The 26,424-nt window shown below is 41.5% G+C and overlaps 1 protein-coding gene across 1 annotated transcript in view; it reads left to right on the top strand.

Moving 5' to 3' along the window:
* The window catches only part of CASR (calcium sensing receptor), a 282,126-nt gene that overhangs the window by 97,178 nt on the left and 158,524 nt on the right, over positions 1-26,424 (top strand). The window lies entirely within an intron of this gene.

Genomic DNA, 26,424 nt, shown 5'->3' on the forward strand with positions numbered 1-26,424 from the left:
CCAAGACTTGCCCCGTGAATCCAATCGACCAGTTACACCATGCCCCTGTATCTCCCTCTTTCTTGGGTCTCCAGACCAGGGCTGGACTGGGAACCACAACCGGCCCCGGCAAAGTGCTCGGCCGACCCCCGGGGGGAGGTCTGAGCTCTTTGCCGGGGCCGGTTTTTGGCCGATTTTGTTGCACGCCGATTTTGCAGCTATGCTGCATAAACAGCCCTGTAACAAAACTAGCCCCCAGGAGCCCAAAACCAGTCCAGACTCTGTTTGGACAACTTCATATTGTACAAAATGTGGCATCCCCTTTGCTTTTTACGTTCAGAATTTGATCCAGAATGGTATCTTCTTTCTGGCTCTATGCCAATAAGAGCATTGTTTTGAAAAGGCTTTGCTGTTGGTATTCCATGGCAAAGGTTCTTCCTAGATCCAGAGTGAACTGGTGATCTAATGCCAGCTTACCTCCTGCATACTTCTACTGGAAATAATTTTGTGGTTCCAGAGATCCAGAAGTCCAAAACAGGAGGAGGCTTCTTGTTCCACCTCGGATCCTAAATTTGGACTAGTCAACAGCAGACCTTCCCAAGTAATGCATATTTTCTGTGTTTTGTAAAAAGTTGTAATACTATTTGTTTCCAAATGCTATGATTCTTAACTGGAAGCCTTGTTTTTCTCTGTTTGGCACCATAATACCATGTCGTGTATTTCTATAGGTTCTGAATCAGTCCCCCTATTCCTGACCCTATTCTGGTTAAGCTAACTATCAAGTTAACTAACAGTCAGCCCATGAGGCAAGAAAACCCCCATGATGCAGATACCGTTATCTGACGCAGTCACACTCCGGCACAGGAACGTGTTATCTGATTAGGTCATAACGCTTGAGATCTAATTAGACAAGCGACATTCCTCCAGCCCCTGATAAGGCATACAACGTTCTCATAACAAATCAAACCTATGACAACCTGGAAAATCCGTGCGGCCATTGTTTTGATTTCACAGAGAACTTTAGTAAAGAATGTGCTAACGAGCAAGTCGTATGACATCTTTATTGACGTATCTATGTCCATCCTTACGTCAATCTCGGCACCTTTAAGGTATAAATATTGCCGACCTTGCCCTATGCAAACACACGCGTGGTGACAAGACGGAGCAGCCATACTTGCCGAAGCCGAGAGCAGAAGCAGACCCCGCTGGCAGCAGCCCCGCCTTCCTGACGCGCTGAGAGACGCGCTGCTATCTCAAGCCGAGAGACCCAGCACCGGCGCTTCTGGGCAGCCCTCGCAGGCAGCCTGGAATATCGAGAGCAGAGAAAGAGATACCATTCCTCATTCATCCTAACTTCCAGGTACAGAACTGAATAACCCCTCACAGAGAATTCCTTAGTTATTTACTTGGCAAAAACAAACTTAACTTAAACTGTAACTTTCTATTCCCGCCCACGCATTAGACTTAGGTCAGGTACACGGGGTAGGCGTATTTAGAAACACCAGTTGAGTACGTTTAGTCAAATGTATATGTGTATGTAAATATATTTTAATCATTTTAAACATCATATGGCTCAGAAACCATATCAATGTTTTTACAGTATTATTTTATACTATTGCTTTTAATGTATGCACTTTACTTAACTATAAGTATTGCAATAATATCGATCCATTTCTCTTGTACGAGAAAAGAGACTGATCAATAAATAACACCTTTTTATTGAACACGCCCGTCTCTTCCTTTTCTCTACATTCTGATGAGACTAAGAATGCACGTACTGACTGAGTAAAATAATTGCCTTGTGCTCACACGACTCTCGAGATTGACTCTTGATTAGGGGAGAGCAAAGTTGTCATGTTCTATGGTTGTCAGAAACTAAATCCCTTCTTGTCTAATCAGGGAAGTTAATCCTTCCTTGAACATTCGAGAAAGTTTCTAGCGAACTCTGAGCTTAGCTGGCAAACCCAAAAATTAAGTCTAGTATCGACAGTAGTAGACCTAGTTAACGTCTGGCCTAGGCCTTTACTGCTGTAGGTACTATTCCAATGCGCAGAGCCTATTGGGAAAATAGGAGCTACACTACATGGCGCCCAACGCGTTTGGAAAGGGCGATAAAACTAACGTAAGACATTTAGAGTAACTCAGTCGTGCTTTCTCACTCAGACCCCTTTTCCCAAATACTCCAAAGACGTCTGGAGTGGGTGAAAGGTTATATCCTCCAAAACCTCGCAGGAGGGAACTCCTATGTATGGTTCTTGGTATAGTCAACGTTGAAGGATAAACAGTTCCAAAATATTGTGCATCTAATCTCTGTTTCCATAAAGAAACCTGATCTGCAAACAAACATAATACCATCCTGTCGGTAAAATGGCAGAGAGTGATGATGAAAGAGAGGCAGTTAGATTAGCAACTGAACTCGCAGATGCTGATGCTACCATGCAAGCAGCAGACGCGGATATAATACTCATTCCGGTCATTAAAAGGAGATCTATAACCTTAAAACTTATAGAAAATGGACTGACACCTAGAGGTGGCACAGTCATATTCGTAATTGAGGCACACGAATATCGGCAGACAGAGGTATACTATTCATGGATACATTTTCCGGCAGCAAATGCTGTAACAAAGTACTTCCACTATTACAAAATAGAGGAACCTCCTAATGAGTACACTCCTTTCGAGGAGGTGGAAGTACCACTCAAATTCCAAGAGCACTTGCTCTTATTTGATGGCGCCCTAAAACATAATAATCACATTACAAGGCTCGGTCCTTTAGGAAGACCAGGAGCAACGTGGCCGGTCTTAGCCGGATACACACCACATCCAGACATCGAAAGAATGCCTGCAGCAGAGCTGTTAATACAGCTAAAACAACTACTAAAAATTCATAGACAATTAGTTCAGTATGTAATGCGGACTTCAACAATTCAGCCAGCGATTAAACTTCCACAGCTGACCCCTCACCAGGGGAACACAAATAAAATTACACCACAGAACATCCAATCCTGCCTAGGTAAAGTTCCAGCTAAACGGGAACAAATACCATTCTGGTTGCCACAGAAAATCACCCAAATAGAGGCGGTGTTTCCTGACACCACCCCGCTGGAAAAACACAGGATTCTGACTATATGTCTCCCAATGGGAATCGCACCACACATTGAGGATTGTGACACTTGGGGTACAGTCTTTGCTTCCATCTACACAAAAACGCACGGTGTTCCATCCATTTCGGTAATACCAGATGTGCTAAAACAAATTCAAGATGAATACGGTCCAGAACCTGCTTTAACTCTTGGTATGAAATTACTAAAAGACTTCAAGCAGGTCTCGGCTATATTATTAGCCAACATAAAAGGTGAAGCAGCAAACGTGGCGATCCGCCAGAGGTTAAAAGAGACAGATATAGCAGACCAACCAGCTGAAATTGCCAGAATCATAGAAAAATCCTATGAAGAACTAGGCAGAGATAGTCTAGGTGGAATACCAGTAAAACCGCAACTGACTACAAGACCAGAAAAAATATTTTTTAATAATAATAATTCACCAAAAAAGAACTGGGATGGAAATAAACAATCCAATCCTAAAGAAAAGAAATTCCAGTCCAGAGGAAGGTCTCCGAGGCGAAGAGAGAAATCTCCAAACCAAAGACAGAGGTCACCACAGAGTGACCCCTCTGGGAATAGATATAACCTTAGAAATAGGGATAATATTAAAAAACCTGATAGATATCAAGACATTGATACACGTCCCTCTCAATCTTTTCAGAATTCCTCGCAGAAATCGGAAAGAAGAGGACGATCAGAAGAGCACGCCAAGTCCAAAGACAAGGAACCTGCTCAGCTAAAAAAGAAATTACAATTTCCAAAAAAGAAGGTAGCCAGTATCAAGGTAGTTAACAATGCCGAGAATACTGAGGACACAACTGAAAAACGGAGAGTGGGCTCAGACAATGCTAGACAGCGCAGCAGAGGTGAGCATAGCTCGCAAAGTCCTTATGAATCATCTGGAGACAGTGGACACGAATGAATACCTTCAAGTGGAAACTGCAGACACCAGAGTTAGCAAGCCCCACAAGATATACGAGATAACATTACGTATAGAGGGAGATAAGACTAGGAAAATAAGGGGACTATTTTGGGATAACCTCTCCAAAGGCTATGACATCCTTCTAGCTGAAAAAGACTGGCCACCAGAGTTTGTCAGGGAGTGCCCTCATGGCGAAGAAGTAATTATGCCTGCCTTCTCGAATCAAATACCGATTCATAAAAAATACACACTTGCTAGAAAGTGGGCAGTGGCCTTAGCACCTGCTTTATATAAAAATCATGTAGGATGGGATGAGGATTCTCCTCCTCACAAAATCCAGTTAAAATCACAACCAACTGCACAAAGGCAGTACCCAATTAAGCAAGAAGCTAAAAAACAAGTAAATGAAATACTAGATCAGCTAGAATACCAGGGGGTGATTGAAACTTGCACCTCACAAATGAACAATCCTTTGTTTCCGGTCTCCAAACCAGACAATTCATATCGTCTAGTTTTGGATTACCGACACCTTAACACATGTTGCAAAACCTTTGCAGTGCAAAACTCACACAGTGCTGCACTAATGAATAACATAGTGCTCAAAAAATACAAAACTACCTTGGACATTTCCAATGGATTCTTTTGTCAAAACATAGCACCGGAGAGCAGATATTTAACTGCATTCTCAGTAAATGGCACTCAAAAACAATTCTGTCGGTTAGCCCAGGGGTACAAGAACAGCCCGGGGGTATTCTCAGCGAGAGTAACAGAATTACTACAACTATATGATGATGAAGCATTATCTTATGTTGATGACATTTACCTAACAGATGATGACTTGGAGACTCACTTGAAAAGAGTGAACACCATAATACTTGGGTTCGCTGCAGAGGGTTACAAATTCAACTTCAAAAAGTCCAGAATTGCCCATCTGACGGTCCTATTCTTAGGATATGAGTTATCAAGTGAAGGTAAAAGCCTGGCAGACAATTTCCTAGAGAAATGTGCCGTAATCCAAGCTCCTAAAACACTAAAAAACCTACAGTCAATTCTAGGCTTCCTAAATTTCGGAAGAACATACATTGCAAATTACGCAGAAAGGGTCAAACCCCTTTATGATCTAATTAAACCAGACTTTAAAAGATCCAGTTGGACTCAAACACACACAGAAATTTTGAGATCCTTACAAACAGACATGCTAATTAAAACAAAATTAGAAACACGTGATAACACACGCAATCTTGTGATTCGAGTCATCCCAGGGAGATGCGGATTCACATACCTGACTTCTAATGAAGGAGAAAAGGTACCAATTGCATTCAAATCACACTTGTACACTAAGGCTGAAATGAAATTTAGCCCAACGGAAAAAATTCTTACAGCGACACAGACAGCTATAGCAAAAGAACGAGCCCTGGCACAAGGTAAACGAATAATAATCGTGACACCGATACCAGCCCTAGAGGCGGTAACAAAGGCAAGCATTCCAAATGCTAAAGCACTCCATCCGAGATGGATACAATGGGCTAACTCTCTTGCTGCAACAGACGTGGTGTACGAATTTGATCCTTACTTAAAAACACAAGAATTTCTCCAATATGAATTTGAATGTCCTCCGCCAACCGAAATTCTGCCTCTAGACCAATACGGCTGTATAATATATACAGACGGATCAGCACAACCCGCAGTAGGGGGTAAACAAGCTTACAGTGCTGCGTGCGTGATTGTTAAAGGTCGTTGGCACGAAGGGAAATTTAAACCAACCCTCACTAAAACCCAATCTCTAGGAGATTGCACAGCTCAGCGAGCTGAACTACTAGCATTCAAGATGGCGCTTGAAAATACCGATCGAGAATTCCCCACACTCATAGTGTGCGATTCGTATTATTGCGTTCAATCTTATAATGAATACTTGCAGATCTGGCTTCAAAACGGTTTCAAGGATGCGAAAGGTGGCACAATCAAGCATAAAATGCTATGGGAACAAGTAGCTCTTTTACAAAAAGAACTACCAAAGACTCACGTGATACATACACTGAGTCATCAACGTGATGGCGTTCACGTTGCAGGGAATTCATTGGCTGATGAGGCCGCGAAGGCAGCTGTGCAAACGGCTTCCGTAGCTGCCGTCACCCGGTCAAAAACAAAAATAGACAGCGAAATATTACAAGCTGTCAGCGCTTCAGAAAAGGATTCGATAGAACCACTCCCTAAAGGCTTTCCAGTAAAATACTCATACATAACTGATGAAAACAATGTTCCTTTTGCTCAAATCCCTGGAGTGGGGGATAGGGCAATTCCAAACATGGAACATAGATTAGGACTAATAATAGCGGCACACAAAGGGCTTGCTTCTACCCATGCTGGCGTCTCAGCCACTGTATCATTATTAAAACAGAGATACTGGTGGCCACAAATGAGAAGACAAACAAGGAACTATGTTCTAGCATGTGAAATATGTCAAAAAATGAAAGTATCAACTGTGAGACGTCCAGCACAGACGCCCCTTCTAATCTCGGATAAACCATTAGCCTGTGTTTATCTAGACCACTGCGGTCCCTTACAAAGGGATGGTAACTATAAATATATCTTGGTCGCAGTGGACTCATGCACGAGATTCATATGGATGTGGCCCCAGCGAACGGCTGACGCCAGAACTGTTATAAAAGATTTGCGGGTCTTCATCGGCACATACGCAATTGGCATTCTACATTCGGACAATGGTCCTGCTTTTAGCTCTCGGGCTTATAAGGAGGCCATGGTCAGCATGGGCGTGCAATTGCGGTACTCTTGTCCATTTCACCCTGAGGGGAACGGAATTGTTGAAAGAAAAAACCGTGACATAAAGCAATCTATAACGGCAAAGGTATTAGGTTCGGGAGCTGGGTGGGTCAAACATCTAATAAGTGTCCAACGTAGTCTAAATAACTTGCCAAGAAATTCTCTGAAGGGATTCAGTCCGTACGAATTATTATTCGGAACTAGGATGTTGATCTCTGACCTTGATAGTCAGACTTCAGTGGTAATAGAAAAAAGCTTTGATGTCAAAGACCGTTTGGCTATTTTGCAGGACTTAAACAAAACAAGAAAAGACCTGAGCAACATACAGTTGAAACAACAGCCAACAACCACTGAAGAATCACCACCTGTCCCAGCAAGACCTGTCTGGATTCCAAAAGTCGGGGATCTAGTCAGGGAGAAGATCGCGGTAAAGAAGGAATTTGGGCCTTCTTACAGAAAAGCAGTTCCTGTCTTGTCTGTCAACGGGACAAGATCAGTTGTACTACCGCCACTTGCTGGAAAAAAGGAGAACCGAGTTGTATCCATCGACCTGGTAAAACCACAACATGTGGCCGATAACAAACAGTAGGCCAAGTGGACTCCCAATAAGTAGCAGAACACCAAGGTTTGCTACCAGCACAGAGGTCCTATCAAAAAGGCTCATCACATTCGAAACGCCTGCAGAAGAACAAGAAGGACTATGCAACAATGCAATAGAACTAAGACCTCTGAAAACCCAAATAAAGACATTTAGCAGAGACACACCAATCTATACTGAAGTACCAAGTGAAAATGCAAGGAACAAAAATCCTGAAGCAATTGGAACAATTGACAGAACTGCATCCGGGTACTTCATCAACTTCGATGATTCCTCTGACGGCTTCAGTGAATCAAAGACACAGCCATCATCAAAATCCTTTAAAGACAAAGCTAAGGAACTTTTGAAACATCTGAAAGAAACATATCTGGTTTCTCCATGGATTGAATTTTGGGTGGGTTTTGGTGCATTTATCCTCATACTTTGGCTCATCATGGTATTTACTTTGGGACGCTTCATTGAGGGAAAATATGCTAAAATGGACACAGCAAGTCAGAACATCAACTTGGTCCTCAAACCACACACATCTTCACACGTCGAGAAAAGAGAACTTTCTTCAGAACTTTCTTCAGCCAACTTCACAGCCAATCCTATACCTGGTGGGGTAGCCTGGGACAACACTGACTATGAAATTTATGGTCCGGTCGAGATCCTGAAATATCCACACCAAATCAAGATCTCTTTGAGTGACTTTGCAAAACCAAACTCATTTGCTGATGATTGGGACTTCGAGAGTATTAACAACATGATGTCTGACTTAGTAATGTCTGCTAAATTTACAAAACATGATTATTTGCAAGGTTCTACAAATTATGATAGTATGTATTGCTATAACCACTATGGTAACCATTTTTTGCATAAATCTGCACAACCTAGAAATGTTTTAAATTATAATCAATGGGAACATTGTGCTACACCTCCAAAAGGGAGCTCTAGAACCGTGTATGACAAATATTCATATTTTTCAGGTTTTAACATAAGTAATGCTGAAACATTTTATTTTAAATTGTCAAACAAGACAGGGATGAAAACCACGATAACCAACACAAAATTGATATATTCAGATTCATTCTTTGAAAAAATGAATACATTTGGATTTGATTATTGGGACAAAAATGTTGATTTGAAAAGTGTTTGGGGTACAAAAGAATGGCAAGTACAGGGTTTAGAAGCTTTGTTTAGAGCCTGCATGATCCCAGAACAAATGATATTTTTAAATGACACTGTTCAACAAACCACCTGTCTTGGCTTAGCCAAAATCAAAGATTTAAATAATCCGTCTATTCCAAAGCCAACAATGTTTAGCAATAACTCTGATACAGATGAAGAGATAGACGTAAACCATATATTAAACAAAAACAGAACACATCCTGATTGGAAACAATGGTTGATCTGGCCCACAGATACAAATAACTGTCAAGATAGATTCCTGAATAAAACACAGGGTTTTAAAATGACCAGGCCAGACCCTAGATATCCCCAAAGACATCACCCAGGGATAATAACAACCTACAGTGTGGGCAAATTATGCCTTCAATGGCTACAGACTTCCACACTGCCTGAAATTAAGCAACACCTAACTTTACTTACTGATGGTGCTGACTTGCGTGATTTCATAATGGGACCACGCAAACAGCGTCAAAAGCGTTTCATAGCAGCCTCTGTATATGCAGCATACAATGAGGCCTGGAAGGTTACTCAAATTGAGACAGCAGAAAGAATACGGGAAATTGACCGTATTAATTTGGAAAAATCACTTTCTGTAGTGGACAATGGGTTAATGACTCTGTCCTCCAGAATTTTTTCATTGGACAGCATTGTGTCTTCAGCAATCGATATATTATCGCTAGACTTACTGTTATTACAACATGGTCAGTCACAATTGCGTTCCATTGTACAGCTTGGCTGGACGTTACAAAATCTGCGTTCAGGCTATGTGCCTTGGCGTTTAATCAACACAACGTCACTATTCCAAATCTTTAACCTTACTGATAGACAAATCGGTATGGCGCAAAAGGGTGCTGATTATACAATCTTGAGCATTGAAAAACTAGAAAGATTACCAATGACAATGTCAGAACGACCTGTCAGTGAATGGATAATACACGGAATCATAAATATTCCAATCTCAACCTTCAGGTTTCAATACTGCCAAAAATATATACAGGCTGGCATGTACGAGAAATTGGGAAAGGGGTACCTTAAAACAACTTGGAACCTGCCCTATTCACATGCATGTGTCAGTAATAAAGGACAGAAAGTGTTTCTTAGTGGCAACAATTGTGCTATGTCACTAAGCGGCACGCTTCTGTGTAACGGAATTAGTTTGCATGGAGCCTGTGAAGGGAATTCATACAACCTTTCATGTCACCAGCAAGGCGCACCTGCAACTGAAATAGAACCATTCTTTCAAAGACTCTATAATGGGAGTTACATTCTTATTGTAGACCGCAGATGTTGCAGTCTTATGCCCGGGACTCCTTATCTAGTAACTACAACGGCGAAGGTCAAGTGCTGTGGACGCTCTTTATTCCCCAGCTCCTTTCCAGACAGGGAGGCAAGGGCATGGCCCAGTTTGAAAATTACTTCTATTCGAATAGACACTTTAAGCAGAATGAAAACAGTGCTTCTTCAGACGCCTACAAGGCTCACGTCATCAAAAGAAACGTATGATCTACAAGTCGCAAGGACGACTGCAGAGATACATACATTATTATCAACTAATTCCCCCGTACATTTCGCGGAAATCCTAAGCGAAATCTTAAATATTTCTGATACCACTGGGGTCTCAAAGGTATTTAAGACAGTATTTTCGATGGCATTAACACCATTCAAAGCCATACTGGGTATTTTTCCAGATTTCGTCCATTCGATTTTTGGCGGACTTCCCCTGATCCTGGGACTAATTGCAGGAATCCTATTCCTAGTCCTTATTTTTCGTTATGGCAACCCATGTCACAGATCAAACTCTCGCGACAATGGAAGATACGATCCTAGCCATTGGATACCGGGACCGGATATCAAAAATCCTGGGACTCTCCCGGCTTAGAGACCTGAACATGACTTGGTTTCTATCATTTCGACCAATGTGGCAAAGGTGTGTTTTACCTGTACTAAGGTGTCTGCTATGCGGAGAAGAATGCGTGTTAGACACCTGTCTGACGCTACAATCGGATGCGCCGGTGGATGCAGATACACTGTTGGTTCCTACCAAGGTTCACGCTTTGTGCTGTCCTCAAAGGCTGCCAATCCTGATGACGGCATTCCTGGAATCTTCACCACTGCGATTGAAGAGTAGTGAAGTTCAAGATGAAAGCAGCATCGAACAGGTACGACCTTCTGTCAGCAATGCGAATCAGAATGTCAATGGAGACAATCATGCGCACGAATGCATGGTTACACCTATTTCCGACTTAGTGGAACTTTCCCATGAAGCTGTTGACAGTTTTTTCGAAAGCCTGAATGATATGATGTTCTCTCCAGAACAGAAATAGAGACTTTTGAGTAAACTCGCACACGGCGTTCCCTGAATTCGGCCTTCAACTTTAAAAATAAAGTCACATGAACAATTTCACTCCAGTTCACGGACAGCAATTTTTTCAGCATGCCCCTTAAAATATTTTTCTACATATTTTTTCCCGGGACACTGATCTTCTGCTTAAAGTAAGAAACTATTCCTAGAGAACTAAAATTTCTATTTTTAGATACTTTATAGACTTTAGCTGCCCGCTGGTAGGTTCACAAATATTTTATTATGTGATGAAATGGTCTCGGACTTCCTTTCTGTATAGCCATATTAAGAGCCATTTCATGTGTATTTCTCATATACCGATAAGCAATAATGCATAAAAATGCGTGTTTACTTTTGCATTTAATTCATAGCTTAAGTGCATACAATATATATGACTGCAATTTTTCAGTATATTTGAAAATTTCGAAATGCATTTATGTATTTTGGGGTGGTAAGGTATACACTATACTCTATAGTATGTTGTACTATGTTATACTATGCATAGATTAGTAGATATGACCATAGTTAGCGTGGAGTGGGTGTCGTGTATTTCTATAGGTTCTGAATCAGTCCCCCTATTCCTGACCCTATTCTGGTTAAACTAACTATCAAGTTAACTAACAGTCAGCCCATGAGGCAAGAAAACCCCCATGATGCAGATACCGTTATCTGACGCATTCACACTCCGGCACAGGAACGTGTTATCTGATTAGGTCATAACGCTTGAGATCTAATTAGACAAGCGACATTCCTCCAGCCCCTGATAAGGCATACAACGTTCTCATAACAAATCAAACCTATGACAACCTGGAAAATCCGTGCGGCCATTGTTTTGATTTCACAGAGAACTTTAGTAAAGAATGTGCTAACGAGCAAGTCGTATGACATCTTTATTGACGTATCTATGTCCATCCTTACGTCAATCTCGGCACCTTTAAGGTATAAATATTGCCGACCTTGCCCTATGCAAACACACGCGTGGTGACAAGACGGAGCAGCCATACTTGCCGAAGCCGAGAGCAGAAGCAGACCCCGCTGGCAGCAGCCCCGCCTTCCTGACGCGCTGAGAGACGCGCTGCTATCTCAAGCCGAGAGACCCAGCACCGGCGCTTCTGGGCAGCCCTCGCAGGCAGCCTGGAATATCGAGAGCAGAGAAAGAGATACCATTCCTCATTCATCCTAACTTCCAGGTACAGAACTGAATAACCCCTCACAGAGAATTCCTTAGTTATTTACTTGGCAAAAACAAACTTAACTTAAACTGTAACTTTCTATTCCCGCCCACGCATTAGACTTAGGTCAGGTACACGGGGTAGGCGTATTTAGAAACACCAGTTGAGTACGTTTAGTCAAATGTATATGTGTATGTAAATATATTTTAATCATTTTAAACATCATATGGCTCAGAAACCATATCAATGTTTTTACAGTATTATTTTATACTATTGCTTTTAATGTATGCACTTTACTTAACTATAAGTATTGCAATAATATCGATCCATTTCTCTTGTACGAGAAAAGAGACTGATCAATAAATAACACCTTTTTATTGAACACGCCCGTCTCTTCCTTTTCTCTACATTCTGATGAGACTAAGAATGCACGTACTGACTGAGTAAAATAATTGCCTTGTGCTCACACGACTCTCGAGATTGACTCTTGATTAGGGGAGAGCAAAGTTGTCATGTTCTATGGTTGTCAGAAACTAAATCCCTTCTTGTCTAATCAGGGAAGTTAATCCTTCCTTGAACATTCGAGAAAGTTTCTAGCGAACTCTGAGCTTAGCTGGCAAACCCAAAAATTAAGTCTAGTATCGACAGTAGTAGACCTAGTTAACGTCTGGCCTAGGCCTTTACTGCTGTAGGTACTATTCCAATGCGCAGAGCCTATTGGGAAAATAGGAGCTACACTACATGGCGCCCAACGCGTTTGGAAAGGGCGATAAAACTAACGTAAGACATTTAGAGTAACTCAGTCGTGCTTTCTCACTCAGACCCCTTTTCCCAAATACTCCAAAGACGTCTGGAGTGGGTGAAAGGTTATATCCTCCAAAACCTCGCAGGAGGGAACTCCTATGTATGGTTCTTGGTATAGTCAACGTTGAAGGATAAACAGTTCCAAAATATTGTGCATCTAATCTCTGTTTCCATAAAGAAACCTGATCTGCAAACAAACATAATACCATCCTGTGGGTAAAATGGCAGAGAGTGATGATGAAAGAGAGGCAGTTAGATTAGCAACTGAACTCGCAGATGCTGATGCTACCATGCAAGCAGCAGACGCGGATATAATACTCATTCCGGTCATTAAAAGGAGATCTATAACCTTAAAACTTATAGAAAATGGACTGACACCTAGAGGTGGCACAGTCATATTCGTAATTGAGGCACACGAATATCGGCAGACAGAGGTATACTATTCATGGATACATTTTCCGGCAGCAAATGCTGTAACAAAGTACTTCCACTATTACAAAATAGAGGAACCTCCTAATGAGTACACTCCTTTCGAGGAGGTGGAAGTACCACTCAAATTCCAAGAGCACTTGCTCTTATTTGATGGCGCCCTAAAACATAATAATCACATTACAAGGCTCGGTCCTTTAGGAAGACCAGGAGCAACGTGGCCGGTCTTAGCCGGATACACACCACATCCAGACATCGAAAGAATGCCTGCAGCAGAGCTGTTAATACAGCTAAAACAACTACTAAAAATTCATAGACAATTAGTTCAGTATGTAATGCGGACTTCAACAATTCAGCCAGCGATTAAACTTCCACAGCTGACCCCTCACCAGGGGAACACAAATAAAATTACACCACAGAACATCCAATCCTGCCTAGGTAAAGTTCCAGCTAAACGGGAACAAATACCATTCTGGTTGGCACAGAAAATCACCCAAATAGAGGCGGTGTTTCCTGACACCACCCCGCTGGAAAAACACAGGATTCTGACTATATGTCTCCCAATGGGAATCGCACCACACATTGAGGATTGTGACACTTGGGGTACAGTCTTTGCTTCCATCTACACAAAAACGCACGGTGTTCCATCCATTTCGGTAATACCAGATGTGCTAAAACAAATTCAAGATGAATACGGTCCAGAACCTGCTTTAACTCTTGGTATGAAATTACTAAAAGACTTCAAGCAGGTCTCGGCTATATTATTAGCCAACATAAAAGGTGAAGCAGCAAACGTGGCGATCCGCCAGAGGTTAAAAGAGACAGATATAGCAGACCAACCAGCTGAAATTGCCAGAATCATAGAAAAATCCTATGAAGAACTAGGCAGAGATAGTCTAGGTGGAATACCAGTAAAACCGCAACTGACTACAAGTCCAGAAAAAATATTTTTTAATAATAATAATTCACCAAAAAAGAACTGGGATGGAAATAAACAATCCAATCCTAAAGAAAAGAAATTCCAGTCCAGAGGAAGGTCTCCGAGGCGAAGAGAGAAATCTCCAAACCAAAGACAGAGGTCACCACAGAGTGACCCCTCTGGGAATAGATATAACCTTAGAAATAGGGATAATATTAAAAAACCTGATAGATATCAAGACATTGATACACGTCCCTCTCAATCTTTTCAGAATTCCTCGCAGAAATCGGAAAGAAGAGGACGATCAGAAGAGCACGCCAAGTACAAAGACAAGGATCCTGCTCAGCTAAAAAAGAATTTCAATTTCCAAAAAAGAAGGTAGCCAGTATCAAGGTAGTTAACAATGCCGAGAATACTGAGGACACAACTGAAAAACGGAGAGTGGGCTCAGACAATGCTAGACAGCGCAGCAGAGGTGAGCATAGCTCGCAAAGTCCTTATGAATCATCTGGAGACAGTGGACACAAATGAATACCTTCAAGTGGAAACTGCAGACACCAGAGTTAGCAAGCCCCACAAGATATACGAGATAACATTACGTATAGAGGGAGATAAGACTAGGAAAATAAGGGGACTATTTTGGGATAACCTCTCCAAAGGCTATGACATCCTTCTAGCTGAAAAAGACTGGCCACCAGAGTTTGTCAGGGAGTGCCCTCATGGCGAAGAAGTAATTATGCCTGCCTTCTCGAATCAAATACCGATTCATAAAAAATACACACTTGCTAGAAAGTGGGCAGTGGCCTTAGCACCTGCTTTATATAAAAATCATGTAGGATGGGATGAGGATTCTCCTCCTCACAAAATCCAGTTAAAATCACAACCAACTGCACAAAGGCAGTACCCAATTAAGCAAGAAGCTAAAAAACAAGTAAATGAAATACTAGATCAGCTAGAATACCAGGGGGTGATTGAAACTTGCACCTCACAAATGAACAATCCTTTGTTTCCGGTCTTCAAACCAGACAATTCATATCGTCTAGTTTTGGATTACCGACACCTTAACACATGTTGCAAAACCTTTGCAGTGCAAAACTCACACAGTGCTGCACTAATGAATAACATAGTGCGCAAAAAATACAAAACTACCTTGGACATTTCCAATGGATTCTTTTGTCAAAACATAGCACCGGAGAGCAGATATTTAACTGCATTCTCAGTAAATGGCACTCAAAAACAATTCTGTCGGTTAGCCCAGGGGTACAAGAACAGCCCGGGGGTATTCTCAGCGAGAGTAACAGAATTACTACAACTATATGATGATGAAGCATTATCTTATGTTGATGACATTTACCTAACAGATGATGACTTGGAGACTCACTTGAAAAGAGTGAACACCATAATACTTGGGTTCGCTGCAGAGGGTTACAAATTCAACTTCAAAAAGTCCAGAATTGCCCATCTGACGGTCCTATTCTTAGGATATGAGTTATCAAGTGAAGGTAAAAGCCTGGCAGACAATTTCCTAGAGAAATGTGCCGTAATCCAAGCTCCTAAAACACTAAAAAACCTACAGTCAATTCTAGGCTTCCTAAATTTCGGAAGAACATACATTGCAAATTACGCAGAAAGGGTCAAACCCCTTTATGATCTAATTAAACCAGACTTTAAAAGATCCAGTTGGACTCAAACACACACAGAAATTTTGAGATCCTTACAAACAGACATGCTAATTAAAACAAAATTAGAAACACGTGATAACACACGCAATCTTGTGATTCGAGTCATCCCAGGGAGATGCGGATTCACATACCTGACTTCTAATGAAGGAGAAAAGGTACCAATTGCATTCAAATCACACTTGTACACTAAGGCTGAAATGAAATTTAGCCCAACGGAAAAAATTCTTACAGCGACACAGACAGCTATAGCAAAAGAACGAGCCCTGGCACAAGGTAAACGAATAATAATCGTGACACCGATACCAGCCCTAGAGGCGGTAACAAAGGCAAGCATTCCAAATGCTAAAGCACTCCATCCGAGATGGATACAATGGGCTAACTCTCTTGCTGCAACAGACGTGGTGTACGAATTTGATCCTTACTTAAAAACACAAGAATTTCTCCAATATGAATTTGAATGTCCTCCGCCGACCGAAATTCTGCCTCTAGACCAATACGGCTGTATAATATATACAGACGGATCAGCACAACCCGCAGTAGGGGGTAAACAAGCTTACAGTGCTGCGTGCGTGATTGTTAAAGGTCGTTGGCACGAAGGGAAATTTAAACCAACCCTCACTAAAACCCAATCTCTAGGAGATTGCACAGCTCAGCGAGCTGAACTACTAGCATTCAAGATGGCGCTTGAAAATACCGATCGAGAATTCCCCACACTCATAGTGTGCGATTCGTATTATTGCGTTCAATCTTATAATGAATACTTGCAGATCTGGCTTCAAAACGGTTTCAAGGATGCGAAAGGTGGCACAATCAAGCATAAAATGCTATGGGAACAAGTAGCTCTTTTACAAAAAGAACTACCAAAGACTCACGTGATACATACACTGAGTCATCAACGTGATGGCGTTCACGTTGCAGGGAATTCATTGGCTGATGAGGCCGCGAAGGCAGCTGTGCAAACGGCTTCCGTAGCTGCCGTCACCCGGTCAAAAACAAAAATAGACAGCGAAATATTACAAGCTGTCAGCGCTTCAGAAAAGGATTCGATAGAACCACTCCCTAAAGGCTTTCCAGTAAAATACTCATACATAACTGATGAAAACAATGTTCCTTTTGCTCAAATCCCTGGAGTGGGGGATAGGGCAATTCCAAACATGGAACATAGATTAGGACTAATAATAGCGGCACACGAAGGGCTTGCTTCTACCCATGCTGGCGTCTCAGCCACTGTATCATTATTAAAACAGAGATACTGGTGGCCACAAATGAGAAGACAAACAAGGAACTATGTTCTAGCATGTGAAATATGTCAAAAAATGAAAGTATCAACTGTGAGACGTCCAGCACAGACGCCCCTTCTAATCTCGGATAAACCATTAGCCTGTGTTTATCTAGACCACTGCGGTCCCTTACAAAGGGATGGTAACTATAAATATATCTTGGTCGCAGTGGACTCATGCACGAGATTCATATGGATGTGGCCCCAGCGAACGGCTGACGCCAGAACTGTTATAAAAGATTTGCGGGTCTTCATCGGCACATACGCAATTGGCATTCTACATTCGGACAATGGTCCTGCTTTTAGCTCTCGGGCTTATAAGGAGGCCATGGTCAGCATGGGCGTGCAATTGCGGTACTCTTGTCCATTTCACCCTGAGGGGAACGGAATTGTTGAAAGAAAAAACCGTGACATAAAGCAATCTATAACGGCAAAGGTATTAGGTTCGGGAGCTGGGTGGGTCAAACATCTAATAAGTGTCCAACGTAGTCTAAATAACTTGCCAAGAAATTCTCTGAAGGGATTCAGTCCGTACGAATTATTATTCGGAACTAGGATGTTGATCTCTGACCTTGATAGTCAGACTTCAGTGGTAATAGAAAAAAGCTTTGATGTCAAAGACCGTTTGGCTATTTTGCAGGACTTAAACAAAACAAGAAAAGACCTGAGCAACATACAGTTGAAACAACAGCCAACAACCACTGAAGAATCACCACCTGTCCCAGCAAGACCTGTCTGGATTCCAAAAGTCGGGGATCTAGTCAGGGAGAAGAACGCGGTAAAGAAGGAATTTGGGCCTTCTTACAGAAAAGCAGTTCCTGTCTTGTCTGTCAACGGGACAAGATCAGTTGTACTACCGCCACTTGCTGGAAAAAAGGAGAACCGAGTTGTATCCATCGACCTGGTAAAACCACAACATGTGGCCGATAACAAACAGTAGGCCAAGTGGACTCCCAATAAGTAGCAGAACACCAAGGTTTGCTACCAGCACAGAGGTCCTATCAAAAAGGCTCATCACATTCGAAACGCCTGCAGAAGAACAAGAAGGACTATGCAACAATGCAATAGAACTAAGACCTCTGAAAACCCAAATAAAGACATTTAGCAGAGACACACCAATCTATACTGAAGTACCAAGTGAAAATGCAAGGAACAAAAATCCTGAAGCAATTGGAACAATTGACAGAACTGCATCCGGGTACTTCATCAACTTCGATGATTCCTCTGACGGCTTCAGTGAATCAAAGACACAGCCATCATCAAAATCCTTTAAAGACAAAGCTAAGGAACTTTTGAAACATCTGAAAGAAACATATCTGGTTTCTCCATGGATTGAATTTTGGGTGGGTTTTGGTGCATTTATCCTCATACTTTGGCTCATCATGGTATTTACTTTGGGACGCTTCATTGAGGGAAAATATGCTAAAATGGACACAGCAAGTCAGAACATCAACTTGGTCCTCAAACCACACACATCTTCACACGTCGAGAAAAGAGAACTTTCTTCAGAACTTTCTTCAGCCAACTTCACAGCCAATCCTATACCTGGTGGGGTAGCCTGGGACAACACTGACTATGAAATTTATGGTCCGGTCGAGATCCTGAAATATCCACACCAAATCAAGATCTCTTTGAGTGACTTTGCAAAACCAAACTCATTTGCTGATGATTGGGACTTCGAGAGTATTAACAACATGATGTCTGACTTAGTAATGTCTGCTAAATTTACAAAACATGATTATTTGCAAGGTTCTACAAATTATGATAGTATGTATTGCTATAACCACTATGGTAACCATTTTTTGCATAAATCTGCACAACCTAGAAATGTTTTAAATTATAATCAATGGGAACATTGTGCTACACCTCCAAAAGGGAGCTCTAGAACCGTGTATGACAAATATTCATATTTTTCAGGTTTTAACATAAGTAATGCTGAAACATTTTATTTTAAATTGTCAAACAAGACAGGGATGAAAACCATGATAACCAACACAAAATTGATATATTCAGATTCATTCTTTGAAAAAATGAATACATTTGGATTTGATTATTGGGACAAAAATGTTGATTTGAAAAGTGTTTGGGGTACAAAAGAATGGCAAGTACAGGGTTTAGAAGCTTTGTTTAGAGCCTGCATGATCCCAGAACAAATGATATTTTTAAATGACACTGTTCAACAAACCACCTGTCTTGGCTTAGCCAAAATCAAAGATTTAAATAATCCGTCTATTCCAAAGCCAACAATGTTTAGCAATAACTCTGATACAGATGAAGAGATAGACGTAAACCATATATTAAACAAAAACAGAACACATCCTGATTGGAAACAATGGTTGATCTGGCCCACAGATACAAATAACTGTCAAGATAGATTCCTGAATAAAACACAGGGTTTTAAAATGACCAGGCCAGACCCTAGATATCCCCAAAGACATCACCCAGGGATAATAACAACCTACAGTGTGGGCAAATTATGCCTTCAATGGCTACAGACTTCCACACTGCCTGAAATTAAGCAACACCTAACTTTACTTACTGATGGTGCTGACTTGCGTGATTTCATAATGGGACCACGCAAACAGCGTCAAAAGCGTTTCATAGCAGCCTCTGTATATGCAGCATACAATGAGGCCTGGAAGGTTACTCAAATTGAGACAGCAGAAAGAATACGGGAAATTGACCGTATTAATTTGGAAAAATCACTTTCTGTAGTGGACAATGGGTTAATGACTCTGTCCTCCAGAATTTTTTCATTGGACAGCATTGTGTCTTCAGCAATCGATATATTATCGCTAGACTTACTGTTATTACAACATGGTCAGTCACAATTGCGTTCCATTGTACAGCTTGGCTGGACGTTACAAAATCTGCGTTCAGGCTATGTGCCTTGGCGTTTAATCAACACAACGTCACTATTCCAAATCTTTAACCTTACTGATAGACAAATCGGTATGGCGCAAAAGGGTGCTGATTATACAATCTTGAGCATTGACAAACTAGAAAGATTACCAATGACAATGTCAGAACGACCTGTCAGTGAATGGATAATACACGGAATCATAAATATTCCAATCTCAACCTTCAGGTTTCAATACTGCCAAAAATATATACAGGCTGGCATGTACGAGAAATTGGGAAAGGGGTACCTTAAAACAACTTGGAACCTGCCCTATTCACATGCATGTGTCAGTAATAAAGGACAGAAAGTGTTTCTTAGTGGCAACAATTGTGCTATGTCACTAAGCGGCACGCTTCTGTGTAACGGAATTAGTTTGCATGGAGCCTGTGAAGGGAATTCATACAACCTTTCATGTCACCAGCAAGGCGCACCTGCAACTGAAATAGAACCATTCTTTCAAAGACTCTATAATGGGAGTTACATTCTTATTGTAGACCGCAGATGTTGCAGTCTTATGCCCGGGACTCCTTATCTAGTAACTACAACGGCGAAGGTCAAGTGCTGTGGACGCTCTTTATTCCCCAGCTCCTTTCCAGACAGGGAGGCAAGGGCATGGCCCAGTTTGAAAATTACTTCTATTCGAATAGACACTTTAAGCAGAATGAAAACAGTGCTTCTTCAGACGCCTACAAGGCTCACGTCATCAAAAGAAACGTATGATCTACAAGTCGCAAGGACGACTGCAGAGATACATACATTATTATCAACTAATTCCCCCGTACATTTCGCGGAAATCCTAAGCGAAATCTTAAATATTTCTGATACCACTGGGGTCTCAAAGGTATTTAAGACCGTATTTTCGATGGCATTAACACCATTCAAAGCCATACTGGGTATTTTTCCAGATTTCGTCCATTCGATTTTTGGCGGACTTCCCCTGATCCTGGGACTAATTGCAGGAATCCTATTCCTAGTCCTTATTTTTCGTTATGGCAACCCATGTCACAGATCAAACTCTCGCGACAATGGAAGATACGATCCTAGCCATTGGATACCGGGACCGGATATCAAAAATCCTGGGACTCTCCCGGCTTAGAGACCTGAACATGACTTGGTTTCTATCATTTCGACCAATGTGGCAAAGGTGTGTTTTACCTGTACTAAGGTGTCTGCTATGCGGAGAAGAATGCGTGTTAGACACCTGTCTGACGCTACAATCGGATGCGCCGGTGGATGCAGATACACTGTTGGTTCCTACCAAGGTTCACGCTTTGTGCTGTCCTCAAAGGCTGCCAATCCTGATGACGGCATTCCTGGAATCTTCACCACTGCGATTGAAGAGTAGTGAAGTTCAAGATGAAAGCAGCATCGAACAGGTACGACCTTCTGTCAGCAATGCGAATCAGAATGTCAATGGAGACAATCATGCGCACGAATGCATGGTTACACCTATTTCCGACTTAGTGGAACTTTCCCATGAAGCTGTTGACAGTTTTTTCGAAAGCCTGAATGATATGATGTTCTCTCCAGAACAGAAATAGAGACTTTTGAGTAAACTCGCACACGGCGTTCCCTGAATTCGGCCTTCAACTTTAAAAATAAAGTCACATGAACAATTTCACTCCAGTTCACGGACAGCAATTTTTTCAGCATGCCCCTTAAAATATTTTTCTACATATTTTTTCCCGGGACACTGATCTTCTGCTTAAAGTAAGAAACTATTCCTAGAGAACTAAAATTTCTATTTTTAGATACTTTATAGACTTTAGCTGCCCGCTGGTAGGTTCACAAATATTTTAGTATGTGATGAAATGGTCTCGGACTTCCTTTCTGTATAGCCATATTAAGAGCCATTTCATGTGTATTTCTCATATACCGATAAGCAATAATGCATAAAAATGCGTGTTTACTTTTGCATTTAATTCATAGCTTAAGTGCATACAATATATATGACTGCAATTTTTCAGTATATTTGAAAATTTCGAAATGCATTTATGTATTTTGGGGTGGTAAGGTATACACTATACTCTATAGTATGTTGTACTATGTTATACTATGCATAGATTAGTAGATATGACCATAGTTAGCGTGGAGTGGGTGTCGTGTATTTCTATAGGTTCTGAATCAGTCCCCCTATTCCTGACCCTATTCTGGTTAAACTAACTATCAAGTTAACTAACAGTCAGCCCATGAGGCAAGAAAACCCCCATGATGCAGATACCGTTATCTGACGCAGTCACACTCCGGCACAGGAACGTGTTATCTGATTAGGTCATAACGCTTGAGATCTAATTAGACAAGCGACATTCCTCCAGCCCCTGATAAGGCATACAACGTTCTCATAACAAATCAAACCTATGACAACCTGGAAAATCCGTGCGGCCATTGTTTTGATTTCACAGAGAACTTTAGTAAAGAATGTGCTAACGAGCAAGTCGTATGACATCTTTATTGACGTATCTATGTCCATCCTTACGTCAATCTCGGCACCTTTAAGGTATAAATATTGCCGACCTTGCCCTATGCAAACACACGCGTGGTGACAAGACGGAGCAGCCATACTTGCCGAAGCCGAGAGCAGAAGCAGACCCCGCTGGCAGCAGCCCCGCCTTCCTGACGCGCTGAGAGACGCGCTGCTATCTCAAGCCGAGAGACCCAGCACCGGCGCTTCTGGGCAGCCCTCGCAGGCAGCCTGGAATATCGAGAGCAGAGAAAGAGATACCATTCCTCATTCATCCTAACTTCCAGGTACAGAACTGAATAACCCCTCACAGAGAATTCCTTAGTTATTTACTTGGCAAAAACAAACTTAACTTAAACTGTAACTTTCTATTCCCGCCCACGCATTAGACTTAGGTCAGGTACACGGGGTAGGCGTATTTAGAAACACCAGTTGAGTACGTTTAGTCAAATGTATATGTGTATGTAAATATATTTTAATCATTTTAAACATCATATGGCTCAGAAACCATATCAATGTTTTTACAGTATTATTTTATACTATTGCTTTTAATGTATGCACTTTACTTAACTATAAGTATTGCAATAATATCGATCCATTTCTCTTGTACGAGAAAAGAGACTGATCAATAAATAACACCTTTTTATTGAACACGCCCGTCTCTTCCTTTTCTCTACATTCTGATGAGACTAAGAATGCACGTACTGACTGAGTAAAATAATTGCCTTGTGCTCACACGACTCTCGAGATTGACTCTTGATTAGGGGAGAGCAAAGTTGTCATGTTCTATGGTTGTCAGAAACTAAATCCCTTCTTGTCTAATCAGGGAAGTTAATCCTTCCTTGAACATTCGAGAAAGTTTCTAGCGAACTCTGAGCTTAGCTGGCAAACCCAAAAATTAAGTCTAGTATCGACAGTAGTAGACCTAGTTAACGTCTGGCCTAGGCCTTTACTGCTGTAGGTACTATTCCAATGCGCAGAGCCTATTGGGAAAATAGGAGCTACACTACATGGCGCCCAACGCGTTTGGAAAGGGCGATAAAACTAACGTAAGACATTTAGAGTAACTCAGTCGTGCTTTCTCACTCAGACCCCTTTTCCCAAATACTCCAAAGACGTCTGGAGTGGGTGAAAGGTTATATCCTCCAAAACCTCGCAGGAGGGAACTCCTATGTATGGTTCTTGGTATAGTCAACGTTGAAGGATAAACAGTTCCAAAATATTGTGCATCTAATCTCTGTTTCCATAAAGAAACCTGATCTGCAAACAAACATAATACCATCCTGTCGGTAAAATGGCAGAGAGTGATGATGAAAGAGAGGCAGTTAGATTAGCAACTGAACTCGCAGATGCTGATGCTACCATGCAAGCAGCAGACGCGGATATAATACTCATTCCGGTCATTAAAAGGAGATCTATAACCTTAAAACTTATAGAAAATGGACTGACACCTAGAGGTGGCACAGTCATATTCGTAATTGAGGCACACGAATATCGGCAGACAGAGGTATACTATTCATGGATACATTTTCCGGCAGCAAATGCTGTAACAAAGTACTTCCACTATTACAAAATAGAGGAACCTCCTAATGAGTACACTCCTTTCGAGGAGGTGGAAGTACCACTCAAATTCCAAGAGCACTTGCTCTTATTTGATGGCGCCCTAAAACATAATAATCACATTACAAGGCTCGGTCCTTTAGGAAGACCAGGAGCAACGTGGCCGGTCTTAGCCGGATACACACCACATCCAGACATCGAAAGAATGCCTGCAGCAGAGCTGTTAATACAGCTAAAACAACTACTAAAAATTCATAGACAATTAGTTCAGTATGTAATGCGGACTTCAACAATTCAGCCAGCGATTAAACTTCCACAGCTGACCCCTCACCAGGGGAACACAAATAAAATTACACCACAGAACATCCAATCCTGCCTAGGTAAAGTTCCAGCTAAACGGGAACAAATACCATTCTGGTTGGCACAGAAAATCACCCAAATAGAGGCGGTGTTTCCTGACACCACCCCGCTGGAAAAACACAGGATTCTGACTATATGTCTCCCAATGGGAATCGCACCACACATTGAGGATTGTGACACTTGGGGTACAGTCTTTGCTTCCATCTACACAAAAACGCACGGTGTTCCATCCATTTCGGTAATACCAGATGTGCTAAAACAAATTCAAGATGAATACGGTCCAGAACCTGCTTTAACTCTTGGTATGAAATTACTAAAAGACTTCAAGCAGGTCTCGGCTATATTATTAGCCAACATAAAAGGTGAAGCAGCAAACGTGGCGATCCGCCAGAGGTTAAAAGAGACAGATATAGCAGACCAACCAGCTGAAATTGCCAGAATCATAGAAAAATCCTATGAAGAACTAGGCAGAGATAGTCTAGGTGGAATACCAGTAAAACCGCAACTGACTACAAGTCCAGAAAAAATATTTTTTAATAATAATAATTCACCAAAAAAGAACTGGGATGGAAATAAACAATCCAATCCTAAAGAAAAGAAATTCCAGTCCAGAGGAAGGTCTCCGAGGCGAAGAGAGAAATCTCCAAACCAAAGACAGAGGTCACCACAGAGTGACCCCTCTGGGAATAGATATAACCTTAGAAATAGGGATAATATTAAAAAACCTGATAGATATCAAGACATTGATACACGTCCCTCTCAATCTTTTCAGAATTCCTCGCAGAAATCGGAAAGAAGAGGACGATCAGAAGAGCACGCCAAGTACAAAGACAAGGATCCTGCTCAGCTAAAAAAGAATTTCAATTTCCAAAAAAGAAGGTAGCCAGTATCAAGGTAGTTAACAATGCCGAGAATACTGAGGACACAACTGAAAAACGGAGAGTGGGCTCAGACAATGCTAGACAGCGCAGCAGAGGTGAGCATAGCTCGCAAAGTCCTTATGAATCATCTGGAGACAGTGGACACGAATGAATACCTTCAAGTGGAAACTGCAGACACCAGAGTTAGCAAGCCCCACAAGATATACGAGATAACATTACGTATAGAGGGAGATAAGACTAGGAAAATAAGGGGACTATTTTGGGATAACCTCTCCAAAGGCTATGACATCCTTCTAGCTGAAAAAGACTGGCCACCAGAGTTTGTCAGGGAGTGCCCTCATGGCGAAGAAGTAATTATGCCTGCCTTCTCGAATCAAATACCGATTCATAAAAAATACACACTTGCTAGAAAGTGGGCAGTGGCCTTAGCACCTGCTTTATATAAAAATCATGTAGGATGGGATGAGGATTCTCCTCCTCACAAAATCCAGTTAAAATCACAACCAACTGCACAAAGGCAGTACCCAATTAAGCAAGAAGCTAAAAAACAAGCAAATGAAATACTAGATCAGCTAGAATACCAGGGGGTGATTGAAACTTGCACCTCACAAATGAACAATCCTTTGTTTCCGGTCTCCAAACCAGACAATTCATATCGTCTAGTTTTGGATTACCGACACCTTAACACATGTTGCAAAACCTTTGCAGTGCAAAACTCACACAGTGCTGCACTAATGAATAACATAGTGCGCAAAAAATACAAAACTACCTTGGACATTTCCAATGGATTCTTTTGTCAAAACATAGCACCGGAGAGCAGATATTTAACTGCATTCTCAGTAAATGGCACTCAAAAACAATTCTGTCGGTTAGCCCAGGGGTACAAGAACAGCCCGGGGGTATTCTCAGCGAGAGTAACAGAATTACTACAACTATATGATGATGAAGCATTATCTTATGTTGATGACATTTACCTAACAGATGATGACTTGGAGACTCACTTGAAAAGAGTGAACACCATAATACTTGGGTTCGCTGCAGAGGGTTACAAATTCAACTTCAAAAAGTCCAGAATTGCCC

The sequence above is a fragment of the Lissotriton helveticus genome, chromosome 8 (genome assembly GCF_964261635.1).
Source record: "Lissotriton helveticus chromosome 8, aLisHel1.1, whole genome shotgun sequence".
Taxonomy (NCBI): domain Eukaryota; kingdom Metazoa; phylum Chordata; class Amphibia; order Caudata; family Salamandridae; genus Lissotriton; species Lissotriton helveticus.